The 21,541-nt window shown below is 40.4% G+C and overlaps 1 protein-coding gene across 6 annotated transcripts in view; it reads right to left on the reverse strand.

Moving 5' to 3' along the window:
• Positions 1-16,274, reverse strand: part of LYN (LYN proto-oncogene, Src family tyrosine kinase) — a 49,090-nt gene extending 32,816 nt beyond the window's left edge. For 2 of the 6 annotated variants that reach the window (XM_057366613.1, XM_057366608.1), the window contains exon 1: positions 16,138-16,274. The gene's annotated coding sequence lies outside the window, so the exon portion shown is untranslated. Of the gene's footprint in view, positions 1-9,297; positions 9,331-10,964; positions 11,121-15,756; positions 15,837-15,959; positions 16,017-16,137 lie in introns of those variants that run through there. The other 4 variants (XM_057366610.1, XM_057366611.1, XM_057366609.1 and 1 more) reach the window with 4 other exon arrangements.
• Positions 16,275-21,541: the final 5,267 nt, after the last annotated feature.

The following is a 21,541-nucleotide window of genomic DNA, read 5'->3' on the forward strand; positions in this document are numbered from 1 at the left end:
AGTTTCTTATGCATAAGAATAAGAAAAAAGAAATTAAGATGCCAGACTTACTCTGAGTCTTGAATATTGCTTTATATTTAAGCTTCTGAACCAAAGAATAGGAAGCAAATGTTAACATCTACATATAAAAACCAAACTGTTTCAGACCTGGAGCTTTAAAGCAGCTTAGGGAGGAGAGGAGTAAATAGTTTTATTTTTAATACATCTTCCAAAAATTGAAAATAATACATTTTCCCTCCTCTGTTTTAAATCCTTYATTCTGGGTGTTTATGCCAGTTGGTTTGCTGCTACTTCAGAGGGAACACAGTGATCCTTCATCAGATCTCCTGAACTCCTGAACATTTCMCTCAAGGTCAATCCAGAAGTGTCCCAAAACTCAGAGTGACCAACTTAGATTAAAACTGCTGGGGAGGAAGGAGCATAAACCTGCTCTGCTCAAGGACACAAACATCTGCTTTCTCAAAAGCTKATCCAGCTTTCTACATTACTTCAATCAACTATTCATCATTCTATGAAAAAAAAATCTTCAATGTAAGGGATTCATTTACCTTTACCTTCAGTGCTTACTCCCACTTTATGTTGATCTGCTTCCACATCATCTGTGCTACCCAAGAGTTGCAAGGATCTCCTTTATCTCTGTTATTGGGACTATGAGGAGGACAATTTCTGGGAAACCTGGGTTCATTTCTGATCCCTCATCACATGGCAAAGCAACTGCCAAGGAATACAGAAGAGGAATTTAACCAGAGGTGGTAAAGCTCAGCAATGCCTTATCAATACTGCTCTAAATGTATTTATGCCAGTGAAGATTTGCCACTGGACCACAGTCAGAATAAAAGTGACCAAGATAAATTATCTATGGTTGGGGGCAGTGCAAAAGCATGAACTGGAGAGCAACTGAAGTGGTTTTTTGTTTCTTGCCTGTCTCAAAAATTATGAGATTTGTTCAGCCTTATTCTTATACTTCCAATTCACCATGTATATCTATAGTTATATATGTATTTAATAACATATAATATTATCTAGAGATACATATTTTAATTTTACTGTAAGTCCTGACTGTCTGGTAACTTTCATCAAACTAGACTCATGCAAATACTGAAATCTGGGGTCAGCTTTCATTTTGAGCTTTTTTCACTTCCTACATCTTGTTTTTGCACTGGCARCTAACTAGGGGAACTTTAGCAGTTTCTTCTTCCCTTCCCTTTCTGCTAAAATGATTGTGTATGTTTCAGTCAATCCTTGCCTCACGTATTTTAAAATCTTTGTAAATTTAGTATTTTTTTGTAGGTCTGGCTCATCTCATCCCTGTGTCTCCCAAATGGAATTTTATGCCTTATATGATATGCACAAACATGGGTGTACACACAGGCACAAATCACCACGTTCTTCCTGCAATGTGTATAAAAAGGAGCACGGATACCCAAACCCACTCAGTTTTAGCTACGGCAGATTTGTCCTGTGCAGACTCCCAGTGCTCCTGAGAGGTGAGAAGCTGTAGCCTAGCTGCCAGCATTTAAAAAAAAAAAAAAAAAAAAAAAAAAAAAAAAAAAGGAAATATAATGGGGGAATTCTTTTAACAGCTTCAGTCTTCCTTGTGGAAAAGGTGAGACAAAGCTAAAACAGTATTTCGACATACATTTCTACATAAACAGGCGATGAAAAGTTAATCCTCAGTGTAACCAACATTACTGTGGTGAAAAAGGATGCAACAAGCACGTTACTGTAAAATTTCCTCAAACCTGGTCTCACTTAAGTCAAACCCTCAAATTTTCCAAGGGTGCATGTCTATCAGAGTAAGATAACACAGCTATCTAGTTTATCAACCATGACTAGAGCAAAGGACTACAAATCACCGTGGGAAAAGCAGACCTTTCTGAGCAGCACAATCACATCACAKGAGCTCAGAAGAGAATTTGCTGTRTTCCATTTTTAGAGAGGTTAATGGCTGATGATGGGGAAAAMCAAAATATTATTGCTGAAAGATTTCAGAGCTTTATTCTGCTTGGCCTAGAAGCTGTCATGTAATTCCTAGTCTTAAAAACGCTTTTGGGGACAATAACAGCATTTAGCCCTTCTTCCTCTTGTGAGATTAGGCAGAAGTCTCACCTTTTTCAGCCTATTTTCTAGGCTTTAAAGACCAAAACCTCTGTTTTTTCCACTCCCACTGGTTATCCTAGCAGCCCTTGTCCACATCTGTTTCACTTTGAACTCATCCCTCTCAAGTACAGGAGGCTAGAGCTGCCCAGGGGTTCCAAGATGATTTTCAGCATTGCCTTGAGGCAAATAGTATTACTTTTTCTTCCATCTACAGAAATCCATCACTCAATAAATTCCAGAAATTAATTTATGATTTTCTCACTTTCATCACAACTGGCCTTTTATAATCATCTGKCCATCCAATAAGACACCCAGGTTTGTCTCATTTTTCAATGACAAACTGTTGTCASAGCAGACTTTCACGTCTCCAGTGGCATTATCTTACATCCTGATATTAAAATTCTCCTTTTTATTTTCCCAGACTATTCAATGTGCATGACATTCTCAGCCACCTGTGTGTTTCTGATGCCTCTTCATATCACAAGGGGACTCTTATTTTCTCATTGCAAATGAAAGTATTTGAAAGTCTCAATGCAATGCTAATGTAACACCAGGCAACTGAAAGGGGTCCTGCCARGAGGCTGGTAGTGGTTCCTGTCTGYTGCACTTCCCCCTGTTCAGCTTCTTTCACAATTCCTTCCTTAGCAATTGAGACCAAGAAAAATTCTACTTTGTCCATATTATCTCAGATTATTTCTTATGCTTTCCTACATCAGTTACAGAAAGTACCACCCTACCACCTTCATGCTCCCAAACACCAGCATTCCTACTACACTTAYAAATCCATCATGTCTCTGCTTCCTCTGCAACGCTCAGTTTTAAGCCCTGCACCAGTGCTTCTGCCTCTCCTCATCASAGCCCTGATTTCCAACATTAATGCACAAATATCTCAGTCCAACTAAACCAATCTGGGTTAGCAGACAYCTTTTTCAATCCTTTACCAAGCTGACTACTGTTCTCACTGAAATTCTCACCACCCATTCCTCCACCCTTTGGTGTCTTGTTTTCCTTTCCCACATTTGCCTTTGTATTGAAATGAGGGGTTAGGACTCTTCAATATTCATAACTCAAGTTCACTTCCTTAAAATTAAAATTCAAGTTACAACAGGGCCAAAAGGTGCGCTGCCCTATGGTTCTATTGGAAGTGGCTGTGTATTAGAACAGATAGAATTGGGTGGGTTGGAAGGGACTTTYAAGACYATMGTGTCCAAGCCCCCTGCTGTGAGCAGRGACMCYTTCCACTAGACCAGGTTTCTCAGAGCCCCATCCAACCTGGCCTTGAACATTTCCAATGATCTAAACTTGCTCTCAGTCAGTTTAAAGTCATTCCCCCATGTCCTGTCACTCCATGCCCTTATAAAAGCCCTTCTCCTGCTCTCCTGTAGGYCACCAAGGCTGCTCCCTGGAGCCTTCTCTTCTCCAGGCTGAATAACCCCATCTTTCTCAGCCTGTCCTCAAAGAGCAGGAGAGGTCACGCAGCAAAAATCCCCCAAGAGTTGACATAAGAACTGAAAACTTTTGGTGAGATAAAATATCTGGAGTTACCCTACTGATGCTGTATTGATGTAGGAMAGGCAAGCTCCTTCTAAGCAGCACAATCATATCATATAACAAAAATCCTTTTTTCCTATACTCCTCTATTTTAATTTTTTTTTCTTTTTACTTACTAGGCCATGCTTTATAGTGATGCATTAACCAACATTAATTAACACATTTCTATACTAAATGGCAAACAAGTGACTTAAGTTATCRCATCTCAAACTACCAGTAGGAAGGAGTGCTTTGGTAAAACTAATTGTAAKTAAAATTTTTCTATATCTAAATGACACTTTCCAACCTTTGCCTGTCTTGCCTTTAAGTGTCCAGGGAGAGGGTAACTTTATTCAGTGCTCAGCTAAATGATAAACAGTCTTCATTGGAACTCATAAATGTCAGCATAACACATATAGTAAATATCATCATAGCTGATGACATGAAAGGTAGTTCTAACAGGGGTGGGAAGTTTAGACCAAGAAGAAACATCATCTATTTTTCTGTTAATTCACTACAGTTTTGTCTAGATAATTTAAAAGCTTGGTTTCATGCAGCAATTTTGGCAGTGGTTAAAAAGAACATATTGAAGKAAATAAAAATCAGCAAGAAACACTGAAAATAATGTTAGTGGTGGTATAATGATGTTATAATGCTTTCAGAAGGATGAAAATAAAATTTGAAATAAAACATTACACTGAAAGGAAGCAGAATTTGTGCAAACTGCTGTTCCTTTTTTATTCAACTGAAGAATAAAAAAATTACCAAAACACAAGAAAGTTAATCCACAGAAGACTGTAATTTTGCTAACATTGCATAGTAGACTTCATACATTATGACAATTATCCAGATTAATGTAGTCAGTATTTTGGCACTAATTTTAAACCAAACCTTACATTAAAATAACATCTATTTTCAGACCTTATAATACTTGCTTCATACTCTTACAATCATTTGCCTCAACTGCATCCTCCAGAAYTTTGAATCAACATCAACAATGAATTAATTCACTTTGCCAGCCCTCAGGCAACCACGTCTTCAATTTCCTCAACTYTTTTCCACTGTACTATATCTTTTGAAGATAGGGGAAAAGGTCAAATAGCATCTTAATTTGACATAACAGAATAAATACTTCTATCAAATTCTTCAAAAGGGTCATATGACATGGAACAGAAAAACTGCGCCAACATGTTAACCAGCTTAAAGCGAAGGTTCCCAAAATACTCAAAAAACTTAAAAGTGTAATGCAAACTGTAAGCAAAAATGTCATTTTCTGGACGAGTAGAAACCCTCAGTAATGACAAACAGCAGCTTCACATAAACAAATCTCCATTTCCAAATGAAAATTTGGCCAAACCACTACACTGAAAAGGATCAATATTCTTCCTAACCATTAGGAAGTGTCCCAGTCCAGCTAGCAAACCCCAAGGACTACATCTACTTCCTAAACTGAGTGTATCTGACTTACATGCCCTTTTTTCAGGTTTAAATTGATGATTTTGGCCAGTAATTTAGCAGTGTGCTATATTTTCAGTAGTCTGTATCTGTCCTGCACTTACGYATATCCATGTCTACCACTAGGATAAGGATCCTTCTCCATTCCTTTTTTAGGAGTGATAGTGAGTTAATCTTTAGTGATTAGAGCAATATTAGAGCAATAACTGTGGCAYAGGAAAATGAGAAACTACCCATAAAAACAACAAGATGTTGGAGTGAGGTCCAGGAGTAGCCCAAAGGTCTTCATCCTCATAACAAGTGGTACAATGGAAGGACAGGACAAGCTTCCCACAGTTTCTTTGGAGAACACAGATGTGGGAACTATCCTTCGTCACTCCCAGTAGTACTTACCCAGCTATTCACCCTCCCCTGCTCTTCAGCTGAAATGTGTTAYTCTGGCTGCCTTCTCCAGAAGGTACAAAGCAAGGTGCATTTGCAGGTAGCAGCTGATAYTTGAAACCTTTGTCTCCTTCTCAACCTCCACATGCCCGGACAAATGTACTGACAGGATATTTGTTGAAGTGAGTCATTAATAGCTCCCTRAGGGGAGAGGATAGTGATTTATGAACGTGGCCTTCAAATAGTTAAGAATGTAGACGACAATAAAGAATATTTTGCAGACACAATCTCTTGCTTTGAAGTTTGCCTGTAATTCAGACTGTAAATAATTCTATACTGTAAGCAGAATGTGAAGATCATGAAGATCATGAGATTACCACAGCAAAAAATCATAGAATTGTTAAGGTTGGAAAAGACCTCTAAGATCATCAAGCCCAAACTATGTCCCCAACTGCCACATTTAGAAAGGTATTTTTACCACTCCCAGGGATGCAGATTCTACCCTGGGCAGCCTGTTCTAACACACTTTCAGTGAAGAAGTCTTTCCTAATATCCAGTCTAAACCTCCCCTACCTGAAGCAGTTTCTTCTTGTCCTATCATCTGTTTCTTGGAAGTAGAGATCAACCCCTACTGGATACAAACTCCTTTCACAGAGCTGTAGAGAGTGATAAGGTCTCCTCTTGAGACTCCTTTTCTCCAGACTAAACAGCCTGAGCTCCCTCAGCTGCTCCCCAAAACACTTGTGCTCCAGACCTTCCACCAGCTTCATTGACTTCCTCTGGACTCACTCCAGCACCTCAATGTCTTTCTTGGAATGAGGGGCCCAGAACTGAACACAAATTTGAGATGTGGCCTCACCAGTGCCGAGTACAGAGGGACAATCACTGTCCTGGTCCTGCTGGCCACATTATTCTTTAACAGGCCAAGATTCCATTTGCCTTCTTGGCCACCTGGGCACACAGCTGGCTCATGTTCAGTTGGCTGCTGATCAGCACCCCCAGGTCCTTTTCTACCAAGCCACTTTCCAGCCTGTAGCGCTGTGTGGGGTTGTTGTCACCCAAGGGCAACATCCAGTGTTTGCTCTTGTTGAACCTCATATAATTGACCTCAAGCCATCAATTCAGCCTATCCAAATCCCAATAAAAACATGATGGATGACAGCAAATAACAACCAGCAAGCCCTGATGAGGGTTTGAGGTGATCTCATGGAAAGTATGCTGCTCCTCCTTTGTGTTTATCTTGTTATAAATAGGCTTGTAATAAATATTAATATGCTATAAATAGCATAAAAGAGAGAAATGGGGAACAGAACATTAGTGCATATTAGCTTTTGCTCTTTCAAATTCAGGTAACAATATGACCAGGGAACAAAGCAATTTTCATGAATATTACCTGGCTTTATGCATTCTACAATCCACTTTCAACATGGATTAAGACAGTCATAGCTAAATCAGGGGAGAATGACTTCTGTGACAATGGATCCTAACTCTAATAGTGTAACTTTGGTCATTGTGTAACTTTGCCCCACGCTGCATTTGCCATTCTGCTTCATTGGTCAGAGGGATTCTTTATCTGCTGTCAACTCACGTTTGAATGCTGATATGTACTTATTARTAAACTTGCAATTAAAACATAGCATTCTTGTTATAACAGCATCATGTTATGTCTTGAACATGTCTAAAGCACTGAATTCCAGTGGAGGAACAGATAGCTTTTTTCACTATTTTCAAACATTAGCATACACCCAAATTGTAAAAAAAAAGTTACTTCTCCAGCAGATTGGATAGTGTTTCATTAGCTGTACAGCACTGGATATACACAGAAGAACTAAAGCACAGGACATTGTACTGGGGTATGTCATACAGATTCAATAATGAATTCAGATAAAACTTTTGGGTTAAATCATTCATGCTGATGTGAGTTAACACTCAGACTCCAGTTCCTCCTGGAAGTTTGCAAAAGTCAGACAAGTTTTCTTAAGTCGCAAGAGGAAATTGCAAGAGTTCTTAAAAAAAACCCAACCCAAAAAAACAAAACCAAAAACCAAATTAAAATAAAAACAACAAACAAACAAAAACAAACAAACAAAAAGTGTCAAATTCAGAGCCATTAAATTACACTGGCAGAAATGAAATTTTGTGCTTTTTAATGTTTACAGGGATACTAGACCAGCCTTCAGCACTGTTGCAGTATCCATGGGAGGAACCATTTTGTCTTGTTTTCACTGATGTTAAGTAGCAGCACCTTCCTTAAATTCAAGGATGTGAGAACATCCTCCAGGTTCTGGMACTTCACAGAAGCCTATTTATAACTCATTTATTTTACTTAATTTTGAACTCTTTGTTAATCATATCCCTTCAAGGTCATGAATCTAAACCAGGAATGCACCAGTTGGTTTCTCGCCCAGATTAGTAAATTTGCAGTTTCAAGCAACTGCTGCAATTTGGCACACATGCAGTGGAACCAAGGGATATCATCTGAACCAACAGTTTGCTGCAAACATGACAAATAGAATTAAAAGAGCTCTATGATTAGCAATTTTTGAGGTTTTTAGATGAAGTGCTTGAGATCAGAGGGTTTTTTAATAGATACAAGTACACTTTTCCTAAGTCTACCCCAYATATCCTGAGAAACTGCAAATTTTCACCAGTTTGGGTCTGAAAGCCTGTCATGTAAAAGAGAAGCATGCTCCAACTAGTRTCTTGTGAAACTACATGCTCAAGCTGAGGTGGCAGTAAGACTGCAAAAGGAAATACCTCATTGAAGGAAATATGTCACCAAATGAACACRAATAAGAATTCACATCCAAGTTTCTAAGCATGTTTTTCACATTTGTTGCACACATGAGCATGAATAACTAGTTTCTCKAAAGTTAACCAAAATTAGAAATATTTTACATGCTTTCCATTTTCACAGTGGAGTGAGAGTGAGAATCTGGAAACTCYCTTTTAAGGAAAGGTTGTGAATACCTAGTGTGACAGTTCACTTAAATGTTCCTGCTTCAAAAGTTCTAGGGAAGAACCAGAGACCTCTGATTTTAAACACTGGTACATCTTTGCAGATGATCTTTCTCAAAGGCAAGAATGAACAGTTTCCCACATTACCAGGACAGCAATTATGTAAGTATATTAACTTGATTAAAGTTCTTTTATATTTTCTGTTGTTTCTGGTCCTGCTGAATGGTCAGTCAATAGCAGATGAAGACCTGGCAGTCACAACCATAGCAAGTTTTACTGAAACAGGCTCTGATCCTGTGAGTGACAGCCCACAGCTTKCAGGAGCTTGACAAACTTCAGGAGACTCACACCAGCACTCTCTGCACAAAGGGCAGGGCAAAGACCTTAAAAAGTAGGCCAGCACTCATGATAATTTTATCCCATTTAGACTCACAGTAAACTGGGGGTCCATGACAATATTTTCACACTCATACTGCAGACTKCAAGGATTTCACAGCACTATTATTACACCTATACTGGCTGCTCATTAAAGTTTATAACCTTTGTAACTTCATGTATCAAGTATGCAGCTCACAGGCAGCGCATGTGATGATGCTAAACTTTGAAAAACTGCCTCAGATTGTGCACAAGCCCCACTGTTTAAATGTGACTTCAGCACTCACAGCCCATGCAGATAACTTTCAAAGCAAGAACTAAAACCAAATCAGTGTTCACAATGGTTATCCAAGTTTGTTTCAGGAGAACAGTAATGAGCCCACAACTTGCATTTGAATTCCACAGTATTAAGTGTTGTGCACAGAAGATGCTTCAAAAAACCAGTAAGACTAATTTATTGTTTAGCCACACATGGGAAGTTCTCGGGACAACACAAACCATATGAGAAAAGGTGTAGGAGAGAAGGCCAAAATCCCKAAGAAATCAGAACTGGGGGTGATACTGAGAAACAAATGAAGCAGGCAGACTGCAAAAGCAAAGGAACAAAAGAAAAAATAATCAAATAAGACTGCAAAGGATAATAACTAATTGCCTAGAGACAATTATAGTCCATAGAAAAGCATATATTCTCAATCAGGATGACAAGATACAGAACATGTAAAAAACATATTCTGTGCTCAAAGGAGACATTACTTTCCTGTGTCACACCATACAAACCAATCCCAGTCCAATACATAGGATTTGAATAAGCTACTCAAAAGAATTTTTGACACTTGCAGCCTTGCTTAAATGCTCCATTAAGAGCAGAAGTATCTTACCTGAAGCAGTTTTCTCCCACTTGTTCACCCTACCAGCCCAAACTCTTTTCTGCTGRTGCCAGCTCCATTGAACTTTGTTCTCCTAAACTTGCACTGCCTTCTCAAAGCTACATTTCTGAAGTTTCACTTTCTKTGGGGTCAGGGTATGGGGCACACCAACACCAAAGAGCACAGAACAGAAATCCTGGAGCAAGAGCTGTTKTCTCAGCACCACATCCCCACAACACCAAGCCTTGGTTTCTTCTCCACAGGCCAGCAYACATGCAGATAAAACCACTCTCTGCTTGCCTGAAACAGAGGTGTTTACCAGGAGGGTCAACGCTTGCTCAAAAACCTTTTACACGCACCACTACCCAGCACACAAAAACCTGCACACAACAGAAGTGAAACTTGACCAGAGAAGGTCAAAGCAGCATCACAGAAGGGCAGACAAAGGGGCAGAGTGCAACCCACAGAGACTACTTTCAAGACAGAAATCTGTTTTAAGTCAGTTTGAGGTCACAGTTTTAAATCAGATGTGTCAAACAGCAGTTAGGTGTCTCTAAGGATCAATTACACCTGCACATAAACTGCACTTTACACAGAAGGGTCTTGCTGACCACCTACAAAARTACAACCCTGCCCTAAAACAAGGCACAGCTTTAAAACACTTTGAAGAACAGTCAGTACTGCTGGGCTGGTACTYCAGCAGACTTCATATCTCTTCAAGAGCCTGGGGATACATATTTCTGGATGAGTATTCCCTGATAAGATAGCACAAGTAGTTTGCAAATGATGGCTGGATTATGAAATGTGCCAAGGCTCACTCTTCCAGAAGGGGAAAAGAAAATTTGCTGCAGACAYCAAAATCAAGAGATGAAATAAACAGTTTGTACCACTGACCGTCCAGAARAMGAAGCTGGAGAGAAAGAAAGAGTAAAATGATGCYGGAAAAAAAWATRKGRGARRARAAAAAAGGGAAATCATGATAGAGAGTACTCCTAGAGCAGGGYAAAGATTGAAATMTGGATTTTTTTCCAGGAAACTGGGGAGWAAAAGCCCCAAACAAACAGCACATTATTACTAATGAAGACATTTGAAGCGGTGTGGGCCAAGGACTCTTTCAGAAACACTGTTAAGCATTATGGCAGAGGGAGAGAACTGCTCCCAAGGGAATTAGGAGGAGATTTTGAGAAGAGGCAAGCTCTCCTGTTCAGCCATAGTGGGAGCTCTGCTGTCTACTGCCTGCCTAGCAGAAACCATCAACCAAGCCATCTACACCCCAAGAGAAATAGGCTTAGAATTCACCTCAGGATGACTTGGTGCTTCTCCAATGGTGCCAGGAGAGCCGCTGCAATCGTTCTCGAAGCCAATGCAAATGCAGATGGGCAGAAAAAGGAAGACAAAGTGCCACACCAGCAATAMAGCAGCAGAGTTGCTTAAAAGGCAAGTTTTCCAACACCCCTCATGGGCTGCAATGCCTTTGCACAGTTTAGCACATCTTTTGCAATGGTAAGCCAGGAGTTACAAAAATGTGCTTTGAATCCCATTTGCACATTCTGCTCTGCCACAACAGCACATTCAAATATCTCTTGCAATGTATTTTGGACAAGTTGAACACAGAACATCCAATATAGGATTTCCTCTTTCTCCTGCCCATCCCCTTCCTGTTTGTTTACCAAAAACTTTCACTTCCTCAGTGACACTGATACCAGCTCTGGCGGTCACTTAACCCTRTCTCTCCAGTTCTTGCCCTCTCACACCTGAATCACATCTCCCCAGGGCATTTAGTACTTAATGAAGGGTTTTGAAAATCCATCAAAACACATGGTAAGGCTAGGGCTGCCCTGTAGAAAACCACTTTCTGTCCACWGGATCTAATGGATATCAACCTCATGATTCTGGCAAGGGATTCGAGCAGGCAATTTCAGTAGATGTGCTACTATTCAGATCTCTCCCTACTCAGTTGATACTACCAGAAAATATTTTCTTTGAATACAGCAGAACTTAATCATAAGCCAGACCTAGTGATTTATAAATATGTTATTATTACAAAGGAATTCACTCAAACGTATTCTTCAACTTTTGGTTGAATTCGTTCTAAGCCCCCTAGTGCAGACATACACAGAAAGAGAAAACCTGCTAAGCAGCCAAACTTAATTCCGTATTGATTCCTGTGATATCATATTGCTTCAGTTTAAACCTAAGAAAAAATCTGAAAAAGATTTCATCCAAAAAAAAATTAAACAGGTTTGCATACGGCTACCTGTACAAACTAAGGAAACATGAAAAAAAATATTGTAGATAACACATCAGAAAGCCCACTTAACAGATTACRTTTTTTTTGACAAACTTCCTGAAACAGCTTTTGTTAAACCAACAAAGAAGTTAGAAGCACATCCCAGAGGGAATCCGTTCCCTTAAAAATATTATCATTTCCATACTTATAGCAGCCCTCTAAAATAGACAAAACTGCAAAAAGTGCCATTCCAGAAGAGTAGCTGCATCCCATACTTCAGCACCTTTGGTGAACTATCACGTGTTCMAGGGTAAGATTGCACTGTTTCCTATCACAGCTGGCCTTTGCAAATTAAAGTAAGAAATTCTACAGTACCCACAGGAAGAAGTAGCCTCCTGCAACTTGCAGCAGCGACCATAGAGGAAGAAGGACACTTTGTTCAGACTGTTTATCATTTGAGCCCTTTGAACTGAAGACGTAAGACAGTGTGCTGYGCAAACACAGGAACCAATTGTAGATACTTCAGATGCCAGCAGTTTGAAAAAGAGAGGTAATGCTGACCTAAGGCAGAGCAAATGCTGGCCTGAACAGCACTACTCTAAATTTTTAACCCCCAGAGAAATGAGATCTACCCATTACCCTCTCCACCTTTGCCAACTGCTCTCCTTGTTTTCTCCCCAGCAAAGTGTTACTGTCAAAATCCCATCTCTCTTCTGATGTTTCCCTAACAGGAGTAACTGATATATGTACCTCTACAAGTAGTTCTTTAGGGCACAAAACAAATACAAGTGTCTCAGAAATATTTGGAGGAAATGCTTCCAGCACAAGATGAATTCCGCCTTCGGATTTTGTTCCATGAGCCCGCATTTTTCAGGAAAGATGCTGAACTCAAACGTGAATAATTCAGTSTCGGAAATTACAGCATTTAATGGCAATGTCAACAGGAAATGTATCTGAATCAGGCAAAAATAAATATGAAAGCACAGACCTTTTCATCCTTGCCTGAAGGACAATGAAGTTTAAACTAAGAACAGTCACACTAAGGACAGTTACTTTGCATTTGTCTTTTATTAGCTCAGGTTGATTTCTTTGACAAGGCACCATTATGTTTACAGGGTGGCAGACTTCTTCTCCCTAGTATGCGTCACTAAAGACTGTTTTCATATGAATACAATTTCACATTTTTTATCTATGGTTTCCTGTGGTATGGTTTAGCAAGTCTGGAAGTCTTTCTTACCAYACCATCTCTAGTGTTCCTGCACTTTTATTAGAAATAAAAGAGAGAAATAGGAAGTAGGAATTTGATCAAGAGGAGAAAAATCCTGATTCACAGCTGGGCCACTGGTTTTTCTATAGAATGAAGCCTTTTTACTTAGAGATGGAAATCCTACAAGGCAAAATGATAATAAAYACTACATAACAGAGTCACATGGTTTGATGCAAGTATTTACACACTCAGCTCCATAGCTTCAAAAGGAAGTATCACTCTCATACAAAGTTCACACAACCCTGTCAAGATCTCCAGCCCACAGATTCTCCTCCCATCCCTTGCATTAGCACATGACAGCTCATATCCTTCTGGAATCTCCTGTGTACAGCCATGCTACTACAGCAGCGTGCTAGGAATCCTAGTCTATACCTAGCACCCACCCCATTAATTAGTTTAGTTAGTTTAGTTAGTTTAGTTAGTTTAGTTAGTTTAGTTAGTTTAGTTAGTTTAGTTAGTTTAGTTAGTTTAGTTAGTTTAGTTAGTTTGTAAGTTAATTAGTTATTCCCCATGGGCTTGCCTTCTGTGTTCACTGAATTTTGCAAAGGGCTCCCTGAGCCCCAAGAGTAAAAATGGCTTTACAACTCCCTGGACAGAAGAAAGAAAGTCACCCAGTCACTCAGGTTATACATATATGGAAACAAGGAAAGATCTCATCACCTTCCCAGATCACCTAGCCCTTTGACAAAAACTGTCTCATGATCAACATGTGTTCATCCTGAAACCACAAAGATTCCCATTAAGATTCAAAATAACATGCAACAACATAGGTAGGCAAACATCTCCTTTTTGTGACAGAAATGGAATGTCATCTGAGATTAAATATAGCAGTTCTTAAACTTTCCCAAATCACTACAGAGATGTCAATGTTGCTCCCTGATGTGCCCCACAAGAAGGGCCAGATGTAGYATCTCTGGTTTGGTGAGACACCCCACTGAAGAACAGGTACTCAGCTGAGCCAGGAAGGCCTTGCACTCGTTTTCAGAAATTGTTTCCTGCAACACTCTCTGTTCTGTGATGCCATTTAGCTTACAGGAGTCAAAAATGCCACAGGAAGAGAGGTCATTTCAATTGCATAGATAAGGAAGTAGTATGAAATTGTTCCTTGTACATTCATAAATACAGAATCTAATCACAGATACCTGCAAGGAATAACTTCACATTTATGGAAACTCTCTTGAAAGGGTAACATTAAACCCCATAGTATTAAGCAACTTAAAGGCAACAGGATTTAACTTTGCATTGGAAATTTTCACAACTGATTGCCTTGTCAGAAAGAGTCATTGTGCAACTCTACTGGTCAAGGGGTTTAAAAAGAAAGGCTTAAACCTTACCATGTCTTCTGTAGGGAAAACTCCTTATTTACGCAAAAATAGAGCAAAGCAGAATAACTTCAAGTCAGCCAGCTACTGTACAAAGATGTTTGTTCTATGTCATCATGCTTAAAAAAATAATACATCTCAACAGCGCATAATTAAAGTAGATTTTTTGTAATTAAATCAAGAATTCTTTCCTAACTAGTCTGTAGCTCACAAAGTTGAAACAGAGAAAGAAAAAAGCCTTAAATCTCAGAAGAGATCCATAGAATGAGACTTCTTTTGATCTCAGAGTTCATTAATTTCAATCCTTGTCCAAGATATCATAACATCCTATTAACAGGATCAAACTGATTTCTAGCCTGTTGCTACTTTTTCAGAGAAAACTATTTGATTTTTTTTCTCATCCACACTTTCAGTGCAGTTGATAGTACATATTAAAAAGATGGCACCTACTCTGCCCTTAGTATTGGGTTGGAAACAATCCACACAAACACAATTTGACTATCCTTTTGGTAAAACTGAGCAACATTTTCCCAACACAGCTTTGTAATTTCTCAACACAAATCTTCCGCTTTTTGTTTTAACTTTACAGTGTTACTGTGATGAGGGCAGACTTATCTATGTGGCACCTGTACTTAACAGATACTTTAACTAGCATTACTATTTCTGGATTGCAAAAGACTTACACGTACTTGATGGGATCAGGCTTAAAAATTTGTATTACAATGTCCTAAAATACATTAAGATTGGTCAGAGTGTTTCTCTTTCTTCAAAGGTGGGAACCAAAGGCAGGAGATGGGATACTGATTAGGGGTTTCAGATGAAACCAKCTGTGTGCTCCCTGTGCATATCCACAGGAATACGGCTAAACAAGTTTTAAGTGTTAATCTCTTTGGTCTTTAGTGCCAACAGAGGGGAGCAAAGCAGCAAGAAGAGTTTTTGCCAACCCATTCAATGCAAGCACTCGAAAGATGCAATTTCAACACAAACCCTTAACTGCTTTACCGAAGGCACAGCATCAGCCCGTAAACTAAAGCTGTAAGGAGAAAACCCTTCAAGACCGTTCCTTAGGCACACAGTACCCCTACAACAGTAGTTTGCAAGAAGCTGTGCACCAAACATCACAATACCAYTTTCTCATCTTTCTTTTGATTCCACGCACATTTGAAAATACAGTAAAGAGGAAGAAGCTTTAACTTGGAAAACGCACCAGAAATTACTCTCCTAGAAAAAGGCAGGGTAAGATGGGATACCCAGGGACCACAATCACCTCACCTCAGTCAAGGCTATGGTTTTGGCTCGAAACGCCGACTGCAGACTTTAGCCAGCTAATTTCACACGCTCTCCGGCACAAAACAACCACAAGGCACCCGAGCCCTCCGGATCACAGCGGAAGACAGGCAAAGGGGTATGAGACAAATCATGATAATTGTATCCCAAATGCGGTTATTTCCCTTGAGACCCCCATCCAGTCCTACCGGGAAAGCCGGGCGGCAGCGGCACCTCCTCGCGGGGGCAGAAGAGAGGGAAAGCCGCCCGGAAAGCGCCGGGGCGGGGGCGATGAGGCAGCGCGGCCGGGAACCCCCGGGGCACCCCGGGAGAGAAGCGGGGCGAGCCTGGACCACCACCCCCGCGGCTCCGGGAGAAGGCACTTACTCTGCCGGGTGCGGGGATTGAGCGGCAGCGGGAGGATGGCACGGTGCGCGCCGGGGCGCGGTGCGGGCTGTCCCGGGCGCCGAGCGGCGGGGCCGGAGCGCTGCTCTCGCTGCGCGGGCGGGGCTATGCTGCTGCTGCTGCCGCTGCTGGTGCTGCTGCTGCCCCGCCGGCCGGGGAGGGGGCGGCCGGCTCTGCAGCCTCGCCGGCCCGCGGTTGGTTCGCAGCCCGGTTACTTCCTGCTGCCGGGGAATATTTGCATGYAAGGGACAGCGGGGCGAGGGCGAGAGCGGGGGCGGCCCAGCCCGGCGGATCCCTGTGGGCGCTGCTCCTCCGGCTGGAGAAAGGAGCGCCGCTCCGACCGAGGGAAGGTGTGCCCGGGCGAGGTGGGGCAGGGGATGCTGCGGGGTGTCGGGGGTCAGATCCCGCCGGGCTGCCCCACGGGAACGAGTGCACCTGTGCCCCAAAGCGAACTTCATGGACGGAGAGAGCCTCCTCTAAAAGTTACAGCTAAATCAAACCCTGTTTGTCTGCGAGGCAAAAAAAAGGCTGTCCTGTTCTATCAGCAGTCTAGAAAACATCTTGAACWCAAAAAAATCCGCTGGAAGCAGCCTCCAAGGTCCGCTGGAGGCTTAGTTGGGAGAAATAAAGAACAAGGAAGCTTGTCTTTCATAGTTTCTTTTCTTTTAAGAACGATTTACTAGCCCGGTGAAAAGTGAAATAAAAATCTCGCAGGTCAGCAAAACAGGAAATATGAATGCATGGACATAGCAGCCAGAGGATGCAGCTGAAAAGCTCTACCAGAACTAGAGTCAAAGTGTCATATGTGTACTGCCAGACCACATGGGCAAGTTCGGGTCATGGAGATTTCAAAGACAGAATTTGAAATGAAAAGCATTTAAGCTTTCCATATAAAAGTGTTTAGATAATGGATCAAGTTTGAGAGAGTCAAAATGGTATAAGATGCAAGACTCTCAAGACACCACTGTACCCTTTCCCAAAGTCCACCAATACAGCCTGATTGTGAGCTGGAGTGAACTCAGGAGCTGGGGAGGACTTTTAACAGGGCATGAAAATAGCTCAGTGCAGCTCACACCCTGTTGGGTTTACMTGGAACACCTGATTAATGTCATTAGGACTTACTGATCTGTGGTGCTGATGTAAAGTCCTGCCACCCRTGGTGATGTACAGCTGGCACAATCCCTTCACTCGTGTGTGCTGCAGTCCCAGGTCCGTGCCCTCCCTCCAGCACGCAGGCCACAACTTTGGAAGACCCAGTTTATAGAAGCAGTAAGTCCATAATCTGTCACATTTCTTAATCAGTCCCAGATTTTCCTATACATCTGAAAAGTAATGGGTAGTGGTTTCTGGTCTTCTTTGAATTGTATTATCAATGTGAATACTCAATATTAGACCAGCTCTGAAAATATTATAGGCTGAGATAGTAAGGAATTCCTCAAGTTCTATTAATAAAAAGTTGGTAAATGTTTTCTCCCTTCCCCCAGCTTATGTAAAAGTATTTTATAATAACAATAATAAAAACCAGCAATAAAACAAATGAACCACACACAACAAACTTTTTCCCAATGAAAGTTCCTATAAAAAGGAAAGATCTGACTAAATAGACATTGTCTTTGGGTTTGGAGATTTTTCTTGGTAGGAAATTCAGATTCCAAAAGTTTATGTAAAATGAGCTTTTTCTGCTTGGAAGTGCACTGTTTGTACGTCATGTTTCCATTTTCCTCTATAGGGCAAGCACTTAGACCTTGTACTTTTCTTCTTGGAGAAGWGGTGCACAGATCCCACATCTGTCTTTTTCTCCCTCTTTTCCTCTTTATTTCTTCATTTAGTTATCAAGTATTCCACCGAGTTTAAAATGCACCTTCTCCTAACAAAGCATGCATGAAAATAAAATTTGGTTTCATAAATGCGTAATAGATTCCAGCAGTCTAGTAGAATACGATCTTATCGATAAGGTGRATAATCAGGAAAAATAAAAGAGGTGCTGAATTACCCTTAACAGACTGCTGTGCAATAGTAAATTGAGAAGACATAGCAGAAACTCATCAGTTCTGCCCTAAAAGAGCTAATATGARGAAGGGTTAGAGTAGAATAAATACACTGTGCTTTATAAAAAATAAAAACAAAGGTTGTTAGTATCACTTGAAATGTCACAGTTTTATGTATCCTTGTTTCCAGCATYAAGAGGAATATGTACAAAATCTACTTTAGAAAGCGTAAGCAGGAAAAGAACTCTCTCTCTCATTATATATTCATCAAAAGGAAAAAAAAAAAAAAGCTGATTCCAGCCTCACTACATCTGTAGATCAGCTGCTCATCACGTTTTAAATGCCTTTGTGTATAGATCCAGAAAGTTGGAGAGTGGTGTAAAATGGGACAAGAATGAAACTTCAAGGCTGTCACTGAAGTGGAAGTCCTTGCAGGAAGGACTGTGAGTCACGTTAGCCAGCCAGTGTTCATGCTCAGCAATTGATTTTCCGCTTTGGGAAGATTKGACTCCCAGACAATGTCTCTCCTGCTGAATTCAGCATGGCTGCAAGGCAGCGCTGCAGTGTGGAGGCCAGCTGGCAATGTAGGAGCCCATGTCCGTGCTCTTGGCATCCAGAACATGAGGGCTACACCAAACTGGCCCATGTGCCCTGGTTTCTGCTGGGATAGAGCTCATTTTCTTCTTACTAGCTGGTGCAGTGCAGTGTTTTGGATTTAGCATGAGAATAATGTTGGTAATACACAGTAGTTTAGTTGTTCAGGCTTACCCTAAGTCAAAGCCTTTTCAGTTTCCCATGCTCTGACAGTGAGCAGGTGCACAAGAAGCCAGGAAGGAGATTTCCTGAACTGGCCAAAAGGATGTTCCACACTACAGATTGTCATGTCCAATATTTATATAYACTATATTTTATTATATACGGGGGGAAGTTGGCCAGGAGGGGGCTGATCAAGTCTCGGGTGCTGATGACTGGGTGGTGAGCAACTCTATTGGACAACACTTGTTTTTCCGTGGGTTTTATTCCTCTCTCTCTCTCTCTCTCTCCCTCCCTCCTCTCCCCATTACTATTATTATTATTATTTTATTATTATTATTATTATTATTATTATTATTATTATTACTACTACTATTACTACTATTACTACTATTACTACTATTACTACTATTATTACTATTATTATTCCGTTCTACTTTGTTTCAGTTATTAAACTGTTCTTATCTCAGTCTCTGAGTTTTTACTTTTTTCCAGTTCTCCTTCCTATGCCATTGGGGAGGGGGCAGCGAGCAAGCAGSTGACAGTAAACCATAAGTGGCATAACCAGGGCAGTAATTTGAGGTAGATCCCAAGGAATACTTGGGTTTATTCAATTAAAGAAAAAGCGGGGAAAATATAACTTTGTTCTAAAATAGTTTTACAAGGATTTAAATTCTTTATAAAAGAACAGGGAAAGATAGAGTACAGAAACATGTAAAACTAAGACATTGAGACATCTGGCTGTTTTGTATGAGCCAGAGTTTTGGAAACACAGTAGGCACAGTAAAACATCTTTTCTCTGGAGATTCCAGCCCTGACATGGTCACTACTTGCCTTGTTTTTCTGCATTTTATCTCAAGGCATAATCATTAAGTAAATTGCAAATTGTCTACATGCTTTATAATAATGTAGCAATTTTTAAACAARTAGTGAAAGTGGATTATAAAAAATGAAACACAAGTCATGCAGTCATTCTTCACCCAATGTTGCTGGGGAAAATAAAAGTAGCCAGTATATTTTTAGCATTCATTTTTCCATCGTTTCCTTTCGTATTGCAATCTACTATTTTAAAGAAAGTCATGTTGATCTATGTAAGCAGAATATTTATATTTTTTTTTCTAAATCTGCTCTTCATGTGCTAAGTATGGGTTGCTTTTTTTGTTCAAAGAAAAATAATATAGAAAATAAATTTTACTTTCAAGTATGAGACAACAAGTTAATACACCTTATATTTAGATATCCATCAGCTCCTGTTCTTGTTTCCTGGGAAAATTAAGCTTTGTGACCCTAAAGAGAAATTAAAACAAACAAACAAAGTCTTAGTTTTAAAGGTAGTTCCATTATGATTATTCGAAACGTATCACTCAATAATTTACAAACTTGAGCAATTTTATCATTAAAATTTTGGAAAATATTTACAACCACTTTGGGGAATAATGCACAGATGCTTGAAAACTTTGTGTGTTGACTCAACATGCATTTGATCTGTTGTTCAGGCTAATAATACACATACTCACTCGGCTAAATCTGGGAAAGATGTCATCTTTCCTGTAGACAGTGSTCTGCCTAAAGCACAGCCACTTGCATTTTGTTACACTCATATTTTCTGACCATTTTTTATTCTGTCTTGTTACTTCTAGTTTCCATGAACAACTCGTAATAATACAGCACATAGAAAAAATGCTTGACATCCTCTAATTCTGAAAGTTGATAAAAGCTCCTTCTTCTGCATCTTTGCTGATTTTAAATATTTTATTCACCTGCTGTTACTGGTTTTCATACATAGAAATACTTCCCTTTTGTTTCCTCTTGTTTCGTGTGAGCAGAAAAATTGCTATTTAGTGAATCAAAACATGTCCAACAACAGAAGCCAATTTGAGAACCATCTGCAAGGTTGTGTTGGTGGGACAGTATCCTCAGAATCCTGATGGAGACCAAAAATGGCCCATGTGCACTCTACTGAATATCCCAATTGCATTTCTGTAGAAATGACAGCTCAAATAAAGAGTTGTTGTGGTTCTCATTAATATCGTCTTACAAAGCCCAGAAATGCAGCTGGACTGATGGGTCCTTCTCTGTTCATTCAGGTAGTCAATGAGAAGGTTGAGTTGATAACAAGTGATTCCAGGAATCTTCCTCTTTCAAAGCTTTGTGGCCATTTGCAGTTTTCCTTACTGGTCTGAAGAGGATGCCCACACTAATAAAGAATGTCTTTATGCTTAATTTAGTACACAGTTCTGTGATCACTAGTATTGGATTACCAGAAAGAACTGATTTGAGCTCAGGAGCAGGTGTGTGTGATCATTTCAAGTTAGCAAGACCACACAGTAGAGATATTTTTGTTTGCTTGTTTTCTGACTTGTACTTGGGGCATTGCACCTCATATTGCTGCTGGATGGGCACCCAGCCTGCATCTTGCAGTTCCTGCACCACACCGATTGCTAGCTCAGAAGCAACGTGGTATTTCTGGAGGCAGTTTTCATAATTGGGCTGTTTTTGAAGAGTAGCTTTCCTGCTCCAGGATCAGCTACTTGCTGCAGAAAATTCCATTGTGGAAAGGCACTGGACCATTGTTAGCAGTGCAGTGCTCAGGTTGCTCTTGAACAGCTGCAGCAGCAGTGGGCAGGTAATCCTGTTGCTGGTCA

This window comes from Malurus melanocephalus, unplaced genomic scaffold, assembly GCF_030028575.1.
Source record: "Malurus melanocephalus ecotype Western Australia unplaced genomic scaffold, MMel_1.1 scaffold_69, whole genome shotgun sequence".
Taxonomy (NCBI): domain Eukaryota; kingdom Metazoa; phylum Chordata; class Aves; order Passeriformes; family Maluridae; genus Malurus; species Malurus melanocephalus.